General features: G+C 44.6%; 2 long non-coding RNA genes across 8 annotated transcripts in view; one reads left to right on the plus strand and one right to left on the minus strand.

The window, feature by feature from the left end:
- LOC142466461 (uncharacterized) overlaps positions 1-21635 on the plus strand; it is a 50168-nt gene that overhangs the window by 27383 nt on the left and 1150 nt on the right. For 5 of the 7 annotated variants that reach the window (XR_012788156.1, XR_012788157.1, XR_012788162.1 and 2 more), the window contains one exon: positions 21414-21591. This is a non-coding gene — a long non-coding RNA (uncharacterized LOC142466461). Of the gene's footprint in view, positions 1-16972; positions 17073-20461; positions 20597-21413; positions 21613-21635 lie in introns of all 7 variants that reach the window. The other 2 variants (XR_012788159.1, XR_012788160.1) reach the window with 2 other exon arrangements.
- LOC142466463 (uncharacterized) overlaps positions 1-21635 on the minus strand; it is a 46684-nt gene that overhangs the window by 13523 nt on the left and 11526 nt on the right. The window lies entirely within an intron of this gene.

Genomic DNA, 21635 nt, shown 5'->3' on the forward strand with positions numbered 1-21635 from the left:
TAGGTATGCCCTTCTAGTTCCTGGACGAGATAGGTATGCCCTTCTGGTTCCTGGACGATATAGGTATGCCCTTCTGGTTCCTGGACGATATAGGTATGCCCTTCTGGTTCCTGGCCGATATAGGTATGCCCTTCTGGTTCCTGGACGATATAGGTATGCCCTTCTGGTTACTGGACGATATAGGTATGCCCTTCTAGTTCCTGGATGAGATAGGTATGCCCTTCTAGTTCCTGGACGAGATAGGTATGCCCTTCTGGTTCCTGGACGATATAGGTATGTCCTTCTGGTTCCTGGACGATATAGGTATGCCCTTCTAGTTCCTGGACGATATAGGTATGCCCTTCTGGTTCCTGGACGATATAGGTATGCCCTTCTGGTTCCTGGACGATATAGGTATGCCCTTCTGGTTCCTGGACGATATAGGTATGCCCTTCTGGTTCCTGGACGATATAGGTATGCCCTTCTGGTTCCTGGACGATATAGGTATGCCCTTCTGGTTCCTGGACAATATAGGTATGCCCTTCTAGTTCCTGGACGATATAGGTATGCCCTTCTGGTTCCTGGACGATATAGGTATGCCCTTCTGGTTCCTGGACGATATAGGTATGCCCTTCTGGTTCCTGGACGATATAGGTATGCCCTTCTGGTTCCTGGACGATATAGGTATGCCCTTTTGGTTCCTGGACGATATAGGTATGCCCTTCTGGTTCCTGGACGATATAGGTATGCCCTTCTGGTTCCTGGACGAGATAGGTATGCCCTTCTGGTTCCTGGACGATATAGGTATGCCCTTCTGGTTCCTGGACGAGATAGGTATGCCCTTCTGGTTCCTGGACGATATAGGTATGCCCTTCTGGTTCCTGGACGATATAGGTATGCACTTCTGGTTCCTGGACGATATAGGTATGCCCTTCTAGTTCCTGGACGATATAGGTATGCCCTTCTGGTTCCTGGACGATATAGGTATGCCCTTCTGGTTCCTGGACGATATAGGTATGCCCTTCTGGTAGGTGGGGCTATTATTTGTTTAAAAAGCAACTTCATGTTAAAATGATTATTTTGCATCAAAGCTCTGCCCCATTCATTACTTTTTATTGCACTGCTTGCTGATGCCTTATGTAAATCTAAGGCCCATAAATGGGAAGGCAAAGGGAGACCCGCTCAGAGTAACGGATTTATGACTCCTGTGGGGTGTCGTTTATCCATCACTAAATCTAACACTCAGAGTACTCACCATCAATTACCACATTCTCTTTGCAAGAAATTCCTGAGCACTCACAGCAAAAAACTCATCCATAGTATTCACCAGAATGCAGAATTGCAGCCGAATGCCAATGTTTGGTCACAGTTGCCTTTGCCAGAAGTCATTCGGTGACTGCGCTGTTTTCACATCCACATAGTAACCACGGATATACCTTCTGTTTCGCTTGTATATCTGTTATTAAGCGCCCTAAGCTGCCCTTTGCACTTGGGCAGGGGAGGCCAACTCTAGTCCCCAAGGGCCGCCAACAGGTCAGATTTTCCGGATATCCCTGCTCTAGCACAGGGGGTGCCGTCAACGATTGAGCCACCTGTGCTGAAGCAGAGACAACCTGACCAGTTGGTGGCTCTCGAGGACTAGTTGGCCACTCCTGTGCTATCCCCTTCTCCTAACAGCACCAGTATCTCTGATCACCACTGATCAAACTCATGGAATAAAAGTACTCACTCCATTTATATCAATCTGGATTGATATAATCTTCTGTGCCAACAATATTAAATCTAAAGAACAAACCCAACCTACTGCCCCCACCCATCAACATGGCACCCGCTATTAAAAGGGGGGCAGCTGTCCGTCAAACTCCCTCACACTTAAAACTTTACATACCACTTCTTCAAACGTTAAAAAGCAAGGAAAATACATAACTCTTCAAAAAGAAAAACTATTTATAGCATCCCTAGCACAATCTCTGCTCTCCGACAGCTTCTTAGCAAAGCCCGATAATAGCAGGGTGTGTGCAGAAAGGGCTCCAGCTCGGGCGCACATGCAGCACAATAAATATCCCACTTAGTAGGGAGCAGTAAATCTTAATCCAAGGCAAAGGGAAGTCGGCTTTCATGGCGAGGAATTTACATTTGAAAATTTGCTTCGGGTTCTCTTAGGCTGCATATTTCTCTTTAGTTTACTTACAAAGTACAAGATGAAGGAGCTCATCTCTTTGTAGAGATTTATCCTACCCTACAGCTATTTAGGGCATGGATAGCATGAAAGAGCAATGGTTTAATTCTATTAGTTCATCGTGGGAACATTAACCCATGATGTGTGAGGCAACGCATCGCAATGCTGGCAGTTCTTAACACCTCCGGCATCAAAAAGGTTAATAAGACTTCGCTACACAGGCCCTGGATGTGGTAGCATCGGAAGCCTTTGATAATATCCCATGATTTCAACTACTGCTCCTTATAACAAATGTTGTTTTCTCTTGAGCCTCCCTTTCCTAATAAAGGGCAGGGGGAGGGGGGCAATATTTGCCAGAGAGTAGTGAATAGTGTCAGGTGAGCTAAATAGGTAACGGATGTTATTGTGTATCCACTAAGCTAATTATATGTAAAAACAACAGCCGTTGTTTAACTCTTTAGCGTGGGTGAACATTCGCGTCCAATAACCTAATTCACGTCTTACCTAAAGGTGGCGTTAGGTCCATCCAGACCCTGAAAAGTGAGAGTGTGTGAGAGAGTGAGTGTGAGTGAGACCTGTTTTAGTAGAGTCCAAAGTGCTATATATCTCTCCTCAAACCCACTTTGAAACAACTTATTAATAGACACCTGTGCTGAATAAGGAGCACACCTGAGATACCTGTGCTGAATAAGGAGCACACCTGAGATACCTGTGCTGAATAAGGAGCACACCTGAGATACCTGTGCTGAATAAGGAGCACACCTGAGATACCTGTGCTGAATAAGGAGCACACCTGAGACACCTGTGCTGAATAAGGAGCACACCTAGGACACCTGTGCTGAATAAGGAGCACACCTGAGATACCTGTGCTGAATAAGGAGCACACCTGAGATACCTGTGCTGAATAAGGAGCACACCTGAGATACCTAGGAGATATGCTAATAGGATTCATTAAAATATAATTTGCATATCCTATTAGCTTATCTCCAGGGACGCTCCTTTTGCCACTACTGTATCTACAATCTCATTTTATGAAAGTACAGCGTTATCATAACTGACTGACTATAAATATACTTGTAAAATCGCAGTTTTTCCGTTATATGAAATGAAATGCAAAATCTTTCATCAGTAATAAATGAATAAAACATTGCAGCATCCGGGGTGATACACTAACAGCCCTCCGGGGTGATACACTAACAGCCCTCCGGGGTGATACACTAACAGCCCTCCGGGGTGACATGTCACCCTTAATAACAAACACCGGTGTAGCTCTGGTTGTGCAAATGGCCATTCAAGTTGAAAGAGCTCCTGTTGCTTAAGTAAAACAACTTCTATGGAAGGAGGTGGAAACCCTACATTTATGTGCAATTTAAGGCCTCTATTCAGCATGGGTAAGTCAGTTACTGATTCCAAAAACTTCTATTCAAGTCAATATTCGCTGGATCAATATTTGTGCATTATACACACTCACATATAACTCAAACATTGGTAACAGTAGGCACACCTAAGGTAGTCCACACATGATAATATTCAAACAGAGGTATACATTACCCAAACCCACGACTCAAAGTAAAGAAAGACGCAGCACATTGCAGATAACTGAAAAGAAACAGTGTACAGTATTACGAATCCAACGCTTTGGTCCTTAATATACAGTAGGACTTTTAAAAGGGTGGAAAAGTAAGTCCTCTTTTGAGGACCGAACCATTGGATTATTTTCTTAATACACTGATTTTTTTCACTTACCTACAATGTGCTGCATCTTTCTTTACTTCTAACTGTGGGTTTGGGTAACGTATGCCCCTCTCTCTCACTCTATTATATGATTTTAATTTAAAAAATAAATAAATAATAATATATATATATTTAAGCAGTGAAGTGGTTAACTTGAAGAAAAGCATTCATTTGTGGCTATATTTTTCCCCATCATTCCCCATTACTGAGTCGTTACACAGGGAAGATGTGAGCTTATGAATAACATGCTCTTTATTACCTGAAGGGACATATAATTACGTAGCAGTTGCTCGGTTATGGAGCAGTTAAAGCGTAATGATTGTCACATAATTAATTTAAAAACCTGAAGAAGATCCGTAAATGTTCTGCAGTTGGATGAAATTAGTATTTTCTGGAACAGAACACGTATAGTATCTCACTGGATCCCTCAACCAAGAATCAGATGGATATCAAAATTGCCCAAAAATCCTCACTGTGTGAAAGCACGGTACCAAAATATCACAGCAAATGGGATATTGGTTACTTGTAAGTGGCACTGCCGCTGCATCCTCATGGGAGTGATATGAATAGAAGCAGGAGAAAAGCGTTCCCATTGTTCATATCCATTTCTCATGTCCTATCCGTTTCCCATGTAAATGACGTGTCTGCAATGTGCCAGGACCAGAGAGGTAGGGGCAGTTTTCTCAGCAGCTTTGCCAGTTCTACCTAACAAACCGGAAAATGGAACTTCTTGATCACCTAAAAAGTGTAATTTTTGCACAGGCCAGCGGGAAATTAAAGGTGACAAGTACACACATTTACTAACGAGCACGTTAGACGGTATTAATTAGCTGCAACGTGGAACGGAGGGAGTAATATGACTGAGGCACGGCAAAAAGTACTGGAGATGTAAGCAAGATGTAGTAATTAAGGCAATGAATCACTTGAAATACATATATGGAATTGAATACTTGGCCCGAATGATACAGAGTAGCAGCCCTGCACCCTCGACCTTCATATATCCTTACTAGTGAAATGAATAACACGTGGGAGCTTCATGCACGTTGTATTGCAATAGAGTGCGGTGAACAAAACAAATCACAAGCATAGTTACATAGTAGAAGAGGTTGGAAAAAGACATAAGTCCATCAAGTTCAACCTCTCGTGAGATAACGGAATATGGTGGCATTGCTGCATAAGGCAGCGCTTATAGTGCCGGCGACGCGACGTCGCCCGGAAACAAATGCATTGTCGCCGCCACGTGCGCTTATAGTAAGCGCGACGGCGACAAAGCAACGGGGCGACGCGATTTTTGGTAGTCGTAATTATTTGATTTTTCAGGGGCTGTCGCCTCATGTGACAGCCCCTGAACCAATCAGGAGCCTGGTCGCCCGCGACGCCGACGCAAAGCGAAACACAACTTTCGCTTGCAGCGATGGCGACGAGTGATGTCACGCGTCACGTCGCCGGCATTATAGGCGTGGCCTAAGGATTGTCTGGAATCCATCTTCACACATTTTCATGTCTACGCTGCCTTTGTTTTTAACCATTTCAGTGAAATGTGTTAGCCCGGCTCACTGGGAGATTAAGGGGTTCATTATATTGAGAAGGGGGTGCACTTCCTCTTTTTACCATTAGTCTCTGGATGAGGATCACGCGATGAGTTGGGCAGGTCAGAGTGACGAGAGCCCATTATTTGTAGCGTGGCAATGGGGATACACTAGCCTGGGACAAAGCTAATGATCTATGAACACTTTCCATGAGACCCTGTATCCAATCTGCAGCTGTTTCTATGTTCAGGTTCCTCCATACCATAGAGTACCCTTTCTTATCTTTCAGTGTCTTATGGCGTTGACCGTTTGTAGAATTAAATCATTGTATTTAATTGCTAGTTGTCTTGGCTTTAATGAACTCTAGCTCTTGAATTGGCTAATGTAATTAGGTGCGCTAAACCTCTCAACTATTTAATGTGTTCCTACATTGAGAAGTTAAAACTCCATCGGGAGAGGATAACACAAGTGTAACAGCCTTGATTAATGTATTCAGTTAAATATACTATAGCATTTCAGACCTTGGTAGTAATGAATGGAGTTATAGGGTGCTGTTCCGCTGGGGGCTGATGTATACAGTACATTGCAATAATATGCAGTCAAACCACTGTGGTTAAAACCATTAGCATTTATGATTGTCCAGCAGTTGTAGGATTGTCATGGTTATCATCAGAACCAGCTAATAACTTGCAGAATTTACTCAGCACCCTCAGACATTTTACACACAGATTATTGCCTCTTGCAATCTGCCAAAACCCCACATTTTGTCAAAATGATATCGCGGCAACAATGTTGCTTGCATTTTTGAGGACTCAGAGTCACCATTCGTTGCTATTCCCTATACTCTACGTGAAGATCTTAGTGTTTAGCTAACTTGAATCATAAAACAGATCATGGGATTTTTGTGTTTTACATTAAATGCACATTAGAGATGCTCAGACTTTAAAAGCACTGTCTGCAAATTGGGAATTTAGCCAAGTAAGTCATAAAACAAATCTATTTTTAAGAATCAGCTGCACTTGTTGAGGAAGACAATAAAACCGAGTGATGAATCATAAGTGATAGAGAGGGTGGAGGGCCCTGCTAACCCGGCCAGTAGCATACAGGTTATATGCTCTTCATGGTAGCTGAATTTCAATGTATCTCATTTATAGTAGAAACAGTGCTTATCACAGGTACGGAAGCATAGAAGCAGACCGAGAGCCTTCTATAAAGGCAGAAATAAAAGGTAAGAACATTCCATGTACTCCACACGTTCCATAACACGCCCAGGGGGTGGTGCCAGCCAGATAATCTAACTGTTTTAAGGCACCAGTCAGCATATGTGCAGGCGGTTCGGCTCCACTAGGGCCCACCACCTTTTGGGGTCCACAACCTTTAGGGGCACTTATTCTAGCATTTCTAAAGGCCCCCATCTCTGCACACCCCCTCCTCAGGCGCTACCTGTGGTGTGGGGCCTTACCTGGCAGTGAGGGAGCCCACCCAGGTGGTCTTACCACAGACATTAGGCCCCACCGGGTCCAACTTCCACAATCACCACCTTGGTGGGCTCCCTTCGTTGCAGTCACCGCACTCGCTCCACAGGTATAGCCCCGAGGGGATAGGGGGACCTTTTTTGTACACTTGCACCGGGGCTCACCGGTGACTAGTTCCGCCCCTGGGACCAGTGAAAACTGCACAGATACGTGTTAAGTTGGTGAGTGTGTAATACTGATTTTGGGCAAATCATCTGTAGAAATGGATTGTGTCTGGAGAACAATAGTGCCCCTTTAGCCCAACTAAATTTTGGGGCATATGTATCTGGAATTCCACTGGAACCTTTCTGAAAATCCTGTTGGTTTGACAAGCATGACTGCCATTCAAATAGGACACAGTGCTGTGAAGCTTTTTGTGCAACCACTGTCAGGGAACATAACCCTACAATTAATCAGATAAGATGATATTAGAGAGTTGCAGTGCTGAGTTTTTATCAGCTGCAAAAATGCACAAAGGTCTCCTTTTTCCACCTCCTTTTGCAGGGTCGTTCTTTGCAAACTCACAACTCGGGTTCGTAGATAATGAGTAGTTTATTGCATAGTATACTGAATGATCATACAGGAGGGTTAACAAGCGACTCTGCAAGGGGAGGGCCCAAGCAAGCTTTATATACACATTTGATTTTCTTTGTCTAACATAAGTTGCTAGGCAGAATATAATGTCTCCTCCCTATTCTTAAGCCTATCATCTAAAAGCTCACTACAGCAATTGAAAATGGAGTTAAAACAGCTCAGTAGAAATAACAAAATATAATAAGATACATAAGATACAATTTATCCAATTATGTTATATATAATTATAGAATGGTACTTCTGGGCGTTGAGCAAAGCACATGGCCTTATGGGTCAGCTGATAAACTCACTCGCTACACCACGTTCTTTCACACAGAGATAATGAGTTCTGGAACACAGCATGAAGAAATGCATATGGGACATGACCAAACAGACAAAATGGATTCCAAAGACTGCTAACAAATTCCTCTCCAGGGACCCCCCCCAGTGCAATTCAATAATATGTCCATATCAACATTATTATTTCAACAGCAGCTTATCCTCGCAATCTTTAAAAAGATTGTGTTCCGTTACTCCTGACTTTATTGCTTTAAACTAAGGAGCACAGTAATGGTCACAGACAGTGGCCACACGCTCCCCGTCCTGGATGTGTGAATGTTATCATTTCGGGGGGGGGGGGGGAGGTTCCACAGACCTCACTTGAACCTCTGCCTCCTCCTTTGCATTTCTGGTCTCCTCAGCTCACTTAGCATTACCCGGCTCTAGCCTGTGACGGGAAGCAGGAACATTAATACGGGAGGGACTATTGATTACGCTTTGGTGATATGAAAAGGCATAAGCCGGCTGGCAGAGCATGAAAAGGTCAGGCAAGGTCGGGGTTAATAAAGAGGCTCAGGGGAGGTTAAAAACCATCTTCTTTAACCTTACACCCTTCCCAGCTTCTATGCATGCAGACATACTCTCTCATTCCCAGTGCTCACGGAGCCCGCATTGCAGAGCATAATTCAGAAGCCACTGACAGTTTTCTTCTTTGCCTGGTGCCAAAACTGCAGTTTTTTCCCCCAATTTTACTAGACTGCCATTTTTTTCTTTTTTACTATGTTCATTTCCAGTAACTCTCTCGCCTCATTATTCTCACCCCCTCCTCATTCCGTCTTGGTTTTCATCCCTTCCCGTGAATATAACTGTCCTGGTTTCATTTCACAGGTGTCCCAGGGTGCCAACTGACACAATGTTACCACCTCTTGGTACCATGGAACACAACAGAATTAAAGTAGGACGCATTTAATTCTCCTGTATTAACCCACTGACTGCCAGAAAAGCCTTGAACACCTGAGGTTATCTCTAGAGTTGGTAAGATGGGTGAAACAACTATAACGAAAATATATATATTTGGATTTTGTATGTATATCTTTATTTATATAGCGCCATTAATGTACATAGCGCTTCACAGCAGTAATACACGTGGCAATCATATAAATAACAAATAATACATATAACACGTGATGGGAAGAAGTGCTTCAGACATAAATGTAACATTCAGGAAAAGGAGTCCCTCCCCCGAAGAGCTTACAATCTAATTTGTATAATATTTCTACGTTAGGTTGCAATGGGATTCATGATTGTAAAGATGATGAAAATATTTGTGCATGGGGATTTTACTGGAACTCACTCTTAATCTATGCATCTAATCGCACAGAAGGACCCAACTAATATCTTCTATAAGATCCTGCCCAGACAGACCTCAGTCATTAGCAGGGTACAATGTGTGCTCGCAGAGGAAGAGGCATAGTGGCCAAACATGATGCCATGCCAACACAGCTGCCAAAACATCTCAGTCATCCCCCCTTCCCATCAACCTTGCACAGGTTCTCTCAAGATGTATAGATGTGTAATTTTCTACATATTTTAAGGGATACTTTCTGCCACATGAAGCTTCTTAGGATGTATACGGACAATCACAGAACAGATCAAATATGCCGACACCGGTTCGGTGCCAGAAGTCCAAGCAATGCATGAAATAATCCCTATATTTCAGCATTGCAAATATTCTCTATCACTTAACCCGTGTTTGCCCTTCTCTCTCGTCTTGCAGTGACAGCATCTTTCTGTGTCTTTCCTTTCTTGCTACTGTACATTAATAAGACAATATGAGATAGTTGAAAGAGGATTGGACACCACCAACATTTCAACATTGGGTTGATATGAAACTTTTATATGGAGTGTTGCCTGGTACAGTAGTTAAAGTGTAAAAACCTTTTGGCAATGCACCTTTCCAAATTGAGGTCTGGATGTCCTTGTAATCTACTTTATTAAGGTAACACCAGAAAAAAAATGTACTATTGCAGTATACCATCGCAGTACAATCATCACACATCATCATTTCTGTGCTCATTTAATGAAGTTTTATGTAGTACAGTCTGAGCACAGCAAAGTATCAACAGAACACAGAACAGCAAGCAGAGCTTGAACGAATACACATCCACCAGATGTACTATACATGAAACTGCAGAACTGTAACATTTATTGAATGCTAGTTAAATGTTGGTTCACGGAGCTGTAAATACAGCAACCTGCTCTCTCTCGGCAGTAGGAATGTCAACTAAAATGAATTCCTTGTTTTCTGCAAGCAAGCTTCTTGTCAATCTTTTCAAGAAAATATTTCATCATCTCCCCCACAAGTAAAAAGCCACTTTCCGCCTTAAAAGCCCCCCCCGACCCCCATTACCGGCTCAATAAGTGTGTCTGGGGTGTCAGGTCTGTGTCACCAGCATAGTATCGCATGTCAAATGTAACCTTGATGGTCTAAAATCATTACTGGTCTCTACTGGAGGAAGTTACTGTAGGTGATGAGGTTTGATCCATCATCCCATCCCAGCCTAACAGTCTGCCGGATGTACTTGTTAGTATTAAAGTATACTTTGTTGCTCTGCAACGAATTTCTCTTTCCTAACAGTTTTTGGGTTGAAGATCTAACTTTTATTTAGTTATATCAAGTTTATTCTTGCATGATAGGTGTTGGCTGTAATACTTTTTTTGTTAGGTCCTTTATGCCCACGTCTCAGTAAATTCTGGGTATGCTACTATCACCAGCACAGCAGTGGTACTACTTGGCCTTATTTCAAGGTCACAGTGCTGAATCTCAAGGTCACGGTGCTCCACAGTTAACATGCAGACTCAACTCCTGCACATGAACACTCTACAAATGCACTACAAAGCAAACACAACGATTAATACAAAAACTAATTCATTGTGAGCAAAGACCTAGTACCAAGCGGTAATCCATAGGTTCTAACACATTTTAAGCTGCAGTACTCGAATAGGTGATCTTTCTGCAGTGAAAGCCTTAAATATCATAATGAATATGAGCATCCTCTATCTGGGTTTCTTACCAAAGTTAAACAGGGTCCAAACCAGCAAAGAATGATGAAGAAGACGCTATTGGTCTAACCAATGACCCTGGACCTGCATTGGCTGGGACTGTGGCCAAGAAAGCACTATGCTAAGATGTTGGCATTAACTAAGCCCATTTTTTAAGTGAATTATTGTTTCTCGGGTGATTTTAATCAGTTAGCTGGCAGGACTTCAGTATTCGCGTCCCAGAAGGTGTCACAAGTTGTTGTTGCGGTATTTTCCCTGCCACTCTTCATTATTTGTGCAGGACGGGAATTCATAAGACTTTCATCATAGACACATTGTACAATGCGTTGGGTGTCCCGAAAAGAGAAATACACAGTACATTTGGCCAGAATGACATCCACTCTCTATCTATAACACCTTTATGATTCTTCTGTATTCAATATTTTCAGAAACAATGGCTGCTCTGTTATTAAATGCAAGTTTAGTCTGATGGAGATATAGTAATATACTTTATCAAATGCTCTGCACCAGCTCTGGAACAAGGCACGATTCAGGAGAGGAATTCAGTACATTGCACTACGGAAATCCCCACCAGATCCCAAGATGTTAATCTGCAAGTTTCTGCTGAAAAGCTTTTTTTTGTTTTTGTTTTTCTATCAGGTAAATCTATGTACTAAAATGTGATCATTTTTCTTTAAGACAAGGAAAACATCCCAAGACAAACCATTCTAATATGACAAGTAGAATCTGTATCCAATCTCTTGTTTTTTCCTACAGCAACACAATCTATTTGACATAAAATTGGTGATGCCGGGATTCCTATATACCAGGAGTGGCCAACTCCAGTACTCAAGGGCCACCAACAGGTTAGGGATTTTTCGGATATCCCTGCTTCAGCACAGGTGGCTCAATCAGTCTCTGCTTCAGCACAGGTGGTACAGTTGTTGACAGCATCACTGATTGAGCCACCTGTGCTGAAGCAGGGATAGCCTGAAAACCTGACCTGTTGGTGGCCCTTGAGGACTGGAGTTGGCCGCCCTGCTCTGTACTACAGGCTTTCCTAGTACATCATTAGTATACAGAAAGTTACCGATCAAAGGATGCAGAAATTCAAAGACTACGGTGGTGTCCATGCTGCCGAAGACCGCGGCACGATCACATTGCCTTAAGGCATCGGTACGCAAACTGGGGGGCGCGAAAATGACGACGGGGGGGGTGCGAGGTTTACAGAGGCCCCGCGCGCTTCCCGAAGGCACTTAAATTAAGTGCCGGGGGAGCTGCAGGGCCTCTGTAAACCTTACTTACCTTGGCTCCGGCGGCTTCCTTCCTGCGTCGCCATGGCAACGCAGCGTCAAAATGACGCCGCGAGGTCATGTGCTGTCACGTTGCTATGGCAACGTGACATCATGACGCCGGAACGCGGGTAAGTGGGGGGCGCGGGAGTGAGGGGACCGCTGGCAGGGGGGCACAGGGAAAAAAGTTTGCGCCCCCCTGCCTTAAGGCATTGGTCGCGCCCATAGACCGCGCGGGTGCACACGCGCGTCAGCAGGAGTAGGCGTGCGGTGCGTGAGGAATCAGTTGAAACTGATTTCTCTGCACGACGGACAGTTCATGTGACCGGATTGCCCAATGAGGGCGAACCAGCTCCGTGACGTCACAGCCACGCCCCTAGACACGCCCCCACGGCGCATCTACCATGTCCTGAAAGCACACCCGCTTCACGCGGGTGACGTCACGCACACGCACACCTCCGTGCATTCGAAGGCTGTATGGACGCAGCCTTAAGAGGCACAATGCTACCCTACCTATATGTGGCGTTATATATAGTCACATCAATTATGGCATGTAGCTATGTTAGTATTTTCACTATCTCTGCAATTAATGACAACCCCCCTGCACAGAAGGTACTATTGACACCCTTCCCTAAAAAAGCATCAATGTCAGACACCATCTTTCTATCTGCCTTTAATTGGCAACATTGTAATCATTTTAAACCTATTTAATCCTGGGAGTCACTATAAATTCATTGGTCAGCAATGTATTGTTTCACCATAAGCAGGGAATGGGTTAAACCTACGCCTAACACCTCCAACTCATGGCTTCTCCGCATACCTCACAGGCTCCCCAGTATTCACCCCAGCCTCCTGCAAAGAGGAGAAAGCCCCACGTCGTTAGATTAACAGAGGCTAGAACAGCAGCAGAGCGGTTTCTTAAAAACATAATTTTCTGCGTTACTTATGAGCTTATTTCCCAGGTGAACCAACTGTATGCCTCGGTGGGCATCTCCTGCCTGCTTCCCTCTACATCAGAGAGCAGACGGCAAGTGGCGGCACTCCCAGAGACAGCATGGCATGCCCGTCATTGTTTGCATGGAAATAGCTGAGGGCAGCAAATGGAAGAAACTGCTCCAATATGTGCTGTTAGTTACTAGGCGTTCTAATGATGCACACACATGCAGTCAACATTTACAGGCGCTCACCGGGGGGAGGTTAGTCATTGTGGTTTCATTTAAATGGTTAGAAATCAGTATAGATGCAAGTAAACAGAAAATTGACATTAGCGTCACTGAAAGATTACAAATTCACATATCAGTGGCCCAAACGTTTTTATTCTGCAGGATATCATGCCATGTTCATAACAACCATCATAATAAAGTGTGAAACATGCAACACACAATAAAGTTAATTATTGTATTAGTTACAATAAACCGTTAAGCACTATGGCCCATATCTACTAAGCACTGCTATGCCATAAAACAATCTACGGCCTACTTACTTGAATGAGTTGGAAGGTGTCTTTTGGCACAGGAAGGTGTATTTTTTTTAGCACAGCATTGCTTAGTAAAAATGGGCCTAGATACCAATGGGAGTTTCACACATTCACTGTATATGGACTTTTTAAAATAAATACTGTATGCCAACAACAAAAATTGCAAGCCACAAGCACACTGCCATTTTCCTAGCTGGTAATTTAAAGATTGCTGCAAGATCTCTGCAGCGATGTAAAAAGGTCTCCACCAATACATTATATATCATCATATTACCCAACCAATAGCAGTATCCAAACACACTCATGAACATGCAGTGATAGATTTGTGTAGACATATGAGAAAGCAGCATATGATACTTGGTGTCCTTGTCTAAAAGAGAAATTAAGCAGGGGCTTTTTAAAGATGATCACACTTGTCAGTGTTGGAACCTGTCCGAGACATCTTGCGTTAAGCCAAAAAAACACATTGAACTATTTAGCTGAATAGCTGGCAGGTGCAGGCAGGCGTATTCTAGAACTAAGTATCATTATTTTAACAGGCTGCAGATATGCTAAACATAAGATTATCTTCCAGTAAAACTGCTGACACGCTGAAACAGGATGTATAATGTACAGCCGATCTATAGAGAGTCTGGAGTAGGGCAGAACTTAATCAATTTCGCTTCTGAAAGCCAAAATGTCCAGTTTTCATTAAGTCTGTAACACATACCGTATTCCCTTGTTTTCTTTTCCCACTGGTAAAGCTGGTACAGTGTTGAATTCTGTATATAATTACTCAGATAGCTGTGCAATATAGCAGAACATTTGATAGGGAATCAGTAATCCCCAATATATCCATAATGCTCTAAAAGAGAAATAAATCCATGTTCACATGTATTAAAACAGGTGCAGGAAATAGAGGCATGGCATGTAAGATTGTTTGATTGGTTTGTTCTGAAGTCAGAAGCCATCGAATGGAATGAAACAGCTTTATTTGAGCAGTACAAATCCCGTACTGTCACCATCCATCGTAGAGTCTGTAACATTTACACTGCAGGTGTTTGTTAACATGAAATGAATACACCTTGGGTTCCATCATGCTTTTAAGGGGCTGACTCTTTAACTGTATCCCTTGCCTTTTTGCCAAGTTAACTGGATTCCAATAATGGGCCATAGTTGAAGGTACAGTATACATAGCCTCATGTTCCTGCTATGTCCTAACTACTTCTTCAAACAAGTCTAAAATGCCAGTTACCAATACCGATTCTCATCACTCTTTTGTCAAGAATATAGCTCTATTTCTCGGCCATGGAATACATTTAATCTCTTGGCGATTGGAGATACTATACCTACAAGATATTACTGTACACCACAACTACTCCTCCACCACTGCAGCGTGCATGCTTTCTTTGCATGCAGTGTGTGTTTGATTGTGTTGTTGAGTATGGATTTGTGTGTACCTGCCATTATCTATTTGAAGAGGTATCACACCCCCATAACAAACTTTGAGTCTAGAGAACATTTTAAACAGTTATTATTTTGGAAATACCAATAAATAATATAATAATAGCATGTTTACAGAGTCATTTTGCAGGCACAGGTCCCTGCCCTGTGGAGCTTACAATCTATGCTTTTGGTGCCTGAGGCACAGGGAGGTAAAGTGACTTGCCCAAGGTCACAAGGAGCTGACACCGGGAATTTAACCAGGTTCCCCTGATTCAAACTCTCAGTGCCAGTCAGTGACGTTACTCACTGAGCCACTCCCTCTCCAATATGATAACCTTTTCTACCCACGCATAAACTATCCACTTTGAATAGGAAATTTGTTTTTCACAAAATAATGTGAGGCTGATACTTTCAGTTATGAAAATGATAATTCAGTGATAATCCAGCTGGCGACATCATGTTAGTCCGGGAATGTAAGAACAGAGGTGGAACAAATTCAAATATCATAAAGCCAGGGTAGCAAATGCCAGTCCTCAAGGGCCACCAACAGGTCAAGTTTTCAGGATATCCCTGCTTCAGCACAGGTGGCTCAATCAGTGGCTCAGTCTTTGACTGCACCACCTGTGCTGAAGCCGAGATATCCTGTAAACCTGACCTGTTGGTGGCCCTTGAGGACTGGAGTTGTCCACCTCTGTCACAGAAGAATCACGATACAACGCGGCTATGGAGCAATGGGAATTGAAGAGAATGATTAGATGCGATCCCCTTGAGGAGAAGAAAGAGAGGAAGACGAGGAGTTTCCTCAAAGGTAATGCAAATACAAATGGATTGCTGCATTGCCTAACAAATCAATACAATTTAGTGTCCCGCGCATGTCACATTTGATTGCACCATCATTAAACTCTTTTCTGTCTGAGGGGAGACCTGCACGGGAATGCGGTGCTGAACGTGCAGTGCTACAATGACACACGAATGCTGCTATCATGCACGAGACTCCTTTCTCAGCTGCGGCTTTGTATGAATCCCCATTCTAATCAGATTATAATCCATTGTAGCATACCGAAGAAATGTGATCTCACGCAAACACAGTGCCAGAATGCTGCCTTCGCTGCAAATGATATGCGGTGCACCTCGACAGCTTTTATTGTACAAAATAATCACATTCCAGCCTGTTCATTTTCAGGAGTGGGGCAAACGGGTAATGCCCATTTAATTACCTAATTACCGCCGGCGTGCGGCATCGGCGAAATATCTTTTTAGATTTCTGGCTTGCTTGGTGTCATAAGTCTTCATGCCCTGTCTTTATAAATCACTGGGGGTATGGTGCACTGACATCACCGTCACCCACAGTAATTAAAGGTGACCTAGAGGCGGCGGATGCTGCTGCCGTTGAGTGAAAGAGCTGAATGCTGCGGCCCATAAAAAAAATATAAGCACCAATTTTCCACTTGGAAGTAATGCCTATTACAGCCATCCCCACTGGTACAGCACTGCAGCAATAGCCTCTTGTTTGCTTAATTTTTAACCTGCTTGTAATAAGAAAGAAACAATAAAGATGCCGGTGTATAAAATAAATCAACGCCAGGATCTCCTGACTGATAAATATATATGGAATTAGTTTTTTACGGCAGAGCATGATCTCTTGTTCCAGCTGGCGGCTTCTAAAACATATTGATTTTGCAACTGCAATCAGGATATATAGAGCTCACCTCATTTTAGGAACCCGGGGACAATAAAGGAGGAAATGGTCAAATACGGTGGTGCTCGTTACCAGTTTGTAGGCGGCATAAAAACACAGGAGTCTGCTTCTGCCCTTAACGCGGGTAAGGTGACTTTGTGTGTTTCTATAAGATTCTTAAGGTTGTCTGTTACACGACTTCTAGACGGGAAATTTCTGGTGTCAAATATGAACAATAATGCAATGCGTAAAATCTTCTGAAGCATTACAGAGTTATCTCCGGTGCTGCCAGGTAGAAGCTTAACATGGTAATAAGGGCTGGGCTGCTTTGATGTGGATGCTGAGATTGGAACAAACCAAAACCTAACAAGGTAGGTGTCTGTCCCAGAGAAAACAAGGGCACCCAGGGGTGTGGAAAAAATGAAAAGGCTATTTATTATTACCTAAAACACAGCAAGATACATAATACCATAAAACCAATGTAAACAGACCACATCAAAAGGAGAAGCCCCCAATCACAGTTAAATACACAATGAGATAATACTGGATGCTATATATTGTGAGGGGGGTGCCACGAGGACCCCCCCCCCCCCCCAGGAGATACGTGAAACGGTACCCGGGAATAATGGTGTATGTATGTTAAAAACCTACAAAAATCCCCCAGAATCAGAGGCAAGATAAAGTGCTAGATGGCATATAAAGCTCGCGCAATCTAACACAGACAAGGACGATATTGCTCAAGAGCAGATCGAGATGTAAATCGAATCCAAAAAGAAGCCAAATTTTGGCTTAGAGCAGGGGTGGCCAACACCGGTCTTCTAGCGCCACCAACAGGTCAGGATTTCAGGATATCCCTGCTTCAGCACAGATGGCTCAATCAACGCCTGCACTACCTGTGCTGAAGCAGGGATAGTCTGAAAATCTGACCTGTTGGTGGCCCTTGAGGACTGGAGTGGTCTACCCCTGGGTTAGAGGTTAAGCACTAGGTATATATCCACCTAAGAACAAGTATATCCCACCATATAGAGCAGGGTCCCGATTCTGACTTGTAACTGCAGATCCGCGATGGGAAGAACATTGCAGTCCCCAGCCGAGAGGAGTAAAATATTCATTTAACGGCTTAGGCTGCGCTTATAGTGCTGGCGACGTCGCGGTGAAACAAATGTATTGCCGCCGTCGCGTGCGCTTATAGTAGAAGCGGCGCGACGGCTTCGTCGAGATCGCTGGCAGTCATGTCAATTTGATTTTTTTCCAGCAACCGCTGCGTGACGTCACCGTCGCGTCGCTGTGTCGGCGCTATAAGCGCAGCCTTACTCGCCAATCTCTCCATTTCAATACGAACTTTAAAAAAAAGCAAGCCAGGCAAACAAATGCCCCAACGGGACATCATGTCACTGTGTCATTTCACAGTGACAACCTGGAAACTAGCTTTTTACTGTTATTTTGTGATACTTCTCCAACGAGCCTTATAAGTGGGTTTAACGTGGACAGCACTGCCCTCATCTGGTGGAATGAAAGTATGAACATTCTGAGGGTAAACCAGTCAGGAAACTGGACATCTGGACTCCGACTTTAAGCTTGTTTTCAGTGAACCTGATATAGCGCCACAGGTAGAACCCTTATGTAAATGTGAATAGTTCTGCTTGATATTTGGGGAATTATAGTAAAATGTGCAGGTAAGTGATATCTCACCCCAAGCTAAAGCAGCAATATTGCTAAGAATACCATACATCAAAGATCTGGGAGATATAATCTAATTTAAAGGGGCACTACAGGTCTCATTTTTTGATTACAGAATTGAAGCAGGAAGATGAGCAGTGATAATTTCAGCTCCGGGGACCCCTTGCTTCCAGAGATACCTCCGTAGGTGATGCATGTAGAGTTTAAATGTGCCAGTCACGTGGGCCAATAGGAGGCTGCAACGAATGACGTCATGGCTTCCTATTGGTCCGCGTGATGCGGGAGCTTTAAACGCCACCATTTTGTTAGGCACACAGTTCCCTGGCTGCATAGATACCGGCATCCCTATGGAGAAGGTATGTATCTCTGGAAGCAAAGGGTCTCCGGGGCTGAAATTAATGGGGTTCAGCTCCGGAGATCACCTGTTTAATTATGTAATAATAATAAAAAAACAATAATAGAAACCTGTATTGCTGCTTTACAGATGTAATCCAATGTAGAGAGAAATAAATAACACTATATCAAAGTAAATTACTTCCTTGGATAAGTTGAATCTTCTTTAAAGTAAATTGTGCGTAATGAGGCCTGTGAAAATAATATCAGATTGGTTATTGACAGTATCCTTATCTTAATATATAAAATTGAAATTTGTGAGGTTGGTGCTAGATGTAGTGAATCTGATTGGTCCTTAGCCTCTGGCCAATCAGATTGGTGGCTCTATGACGTCACTCAACTGCCACTCTCTTCTTCTCCTCACCTGCAACTCACATTCCCCCTCGGCCTCACCCAACTGACACACACACACACACACACACTCCTCTTCACCCAGCTCCACTCCCCGCCGGCTCCCCCCCACCCCATCACCCCCCCAGCTCACCTCCCCCCAGGGAATCCACCAGGCTCACCCGAGCCCCGGCCAGCAGCAGCATGCGGGTAGTGTCGCCGCCAACACAGCTCCGCGTGCGGGGGGTGGGGGGAACCGCCTCCAGCCGCCCCTCCCCCACCACACCGTTTCTCAGCAGCGCCTCACCTCCCCACCCGCCGCCGACACAGCTCCGCGCGGGGGAGGGGGAACCACCGCCGACGACGACACCCGCCTCTGCCCCACCACCCCCCACCCTCTCTCAGCAGCGCCTCACCTCCTCCCCACCCGCTGCCAACACAGATGCGCGCGGGGGAGGGGGAAGGACAACACCACTGTAGCCGCCTCTGAGCCCACCACCACCCCCCCCCCTCTCAGCAGCGCCTCACCTGTCCACTCGCCGCCGACACTAGCGCGCCACCGCCAGTCAGCAGGGGGGTGGGGGGAGGAAGTCAGGAGAGAGGGGGGGGAGAGGGAGTCAGGAAACGGGGGGTGGGGAGGGAGTCAGGAGTGAAGGGGGGGAAGCCCACACATAAATACATACTGACTGACACACACTGACTGACTGACACACACTGACTGACTGACTGACAGTGACTGACTGACACACAATCACTGACTGACTGATACACACTCACTGACTGACACACTCACGCACTGACACACACACTCACTGACTGACACACACACTCACTGACTGACTGACACACACTCACTGACTGGCTGACACACACTCACTGACTGGCTGACACACACTCACTGACTGACTGACATACACTTCCCGCCTCAGTTAGCTCAGCTGCCAAACACACGGGGGGAACGGAGCTGTGAACGGGGCGGGGGGGAGGGGGGAAACAAAGCATTGAATGGGGGGGGGGGGAATCGGAGCTGTGAACAGTGGGGGGAGGGGGTCGCAGCTCTGAACCGCTGTGAAGAGTGGGGGAAGGGAGTTGAGAGGGAGGATGGGGGAGCCAGAACATTACATCACGGGCAACGCCGGGTATATCAGCTAGTTAATATATAAATATATAAAAAAGGAAATCGTGGTGCCGATTGCCGCATCCACAAGCAGCCTTGTCGAGAAAGAGAATATATAAATATATAAAATCCCTCCAAACATTAAGAGCTTTTGTTTGGTGAAAAATACTTTAATTGATTTATTTAAGGAGCCAATCAAATATGTTTAACCTAATAAAAACACGACTGCTGCTATTTCAGTTTGTTCCTCGCTGGAACGGCCGACTGGACATGGTTGCGTGAAATACATTCCTGGAGCCACACTTGGAAAACCGCCATAACAATCTGAACAGAAGAGGATCATGTGACACGGGTAGCAAGGATCATGTGACACGGGTAGCAAGGATCATGTGACACGGGTAGCAAGGATCATGTGACACGGGTAGCAAGGATCATGTGACACGGGTAGCAAGGATCATATGATCTGTGAGAACAGAAGACATCCTGGCTTTGCAAGTGTTGACATGGGGGGGGGGGGGGATATAGTGCGGATTCGCTCTGGAGAACCTTACAGTCCGGGTCTTGTAAAGAAATAGGTGGGTTCGGTTTGGGAAATTGCTGCTTTAACCCTTTCAGCGCCAGAGTATCGGGGTCAGGACACCGCTCTTTCGGAGAATTCACGTGATCAGTTCTCTGTTGTCGTTATCCCCCCTGTGGTTCGCGATCGGCACTCCACTGGACCGCTTACCGCCCCTAAAAAATTTGCAAATGGCAATGACATATGGTGCCCCTTTTATTGACCTATACCATATGTCAATAGGGCACTGAAGGGGTTAAATCCTTTGGGATGTTAAATAGAACCTGCAACAATCTGAGACAGGGGAGGAGTTTCCATTTTTGTAGCCCCTCCCTCTTTATGATGTCACTAAGTGTTAATTAGGACAGGGGTGCGCAACTCAAGGCCTCCAGGTCAGACTATCCCTGCTACAGCAATGGTGGCTCAATCAGTCCCTGCTTCAGCACAGGTGGCCCAATCACTCCCTGCTTCAGCATAGGTCGTCGACTGAGCCTCTGAAGCTGGGATATACTTAAAAGCTTCACCGGCTTATTATATTTAGTATCTACCAAATCGGCCGATAGGGCTTTTGAATTCCAGCCAGAAATCCCCATTCATTGCTCCACTCTCCTTCTCCATCTTTGCTACCTTTTACAGGCAGGAGGTGTGCATAACCGTGCGGATATCGTCCCAGGGGCCGCAGCGGACAGGCCAAGGGAGGAGAAGATGAACAATTCAGTTCTTACTGGGGAAGAAAAGACAACCTTTCAGAGCAACAGAACATTTTAGGCTTAAGAATGATTACCTTTGTGTTACAGGAACTCGAGTTATCTTGGTATGTTTTCTGTAAGCTACAGTAAGTGGGACTGTCCCCAAACT

The sequence above is a fragment of the Ascaphus truei genome, chromosome 15, assembly GCF_040206685.1.
Source record: "Ascaphus truei isolate aAscTru1 chromosome 15, aAscTru1.hap1, whole genome shotgun sequence".
Classification (NCBI taxonomy): Eukaryota; Metazoa; Chordata; class Amphibia; order Anura; family Ascaphidae; genus Ascaphus; species Ascaphus truei.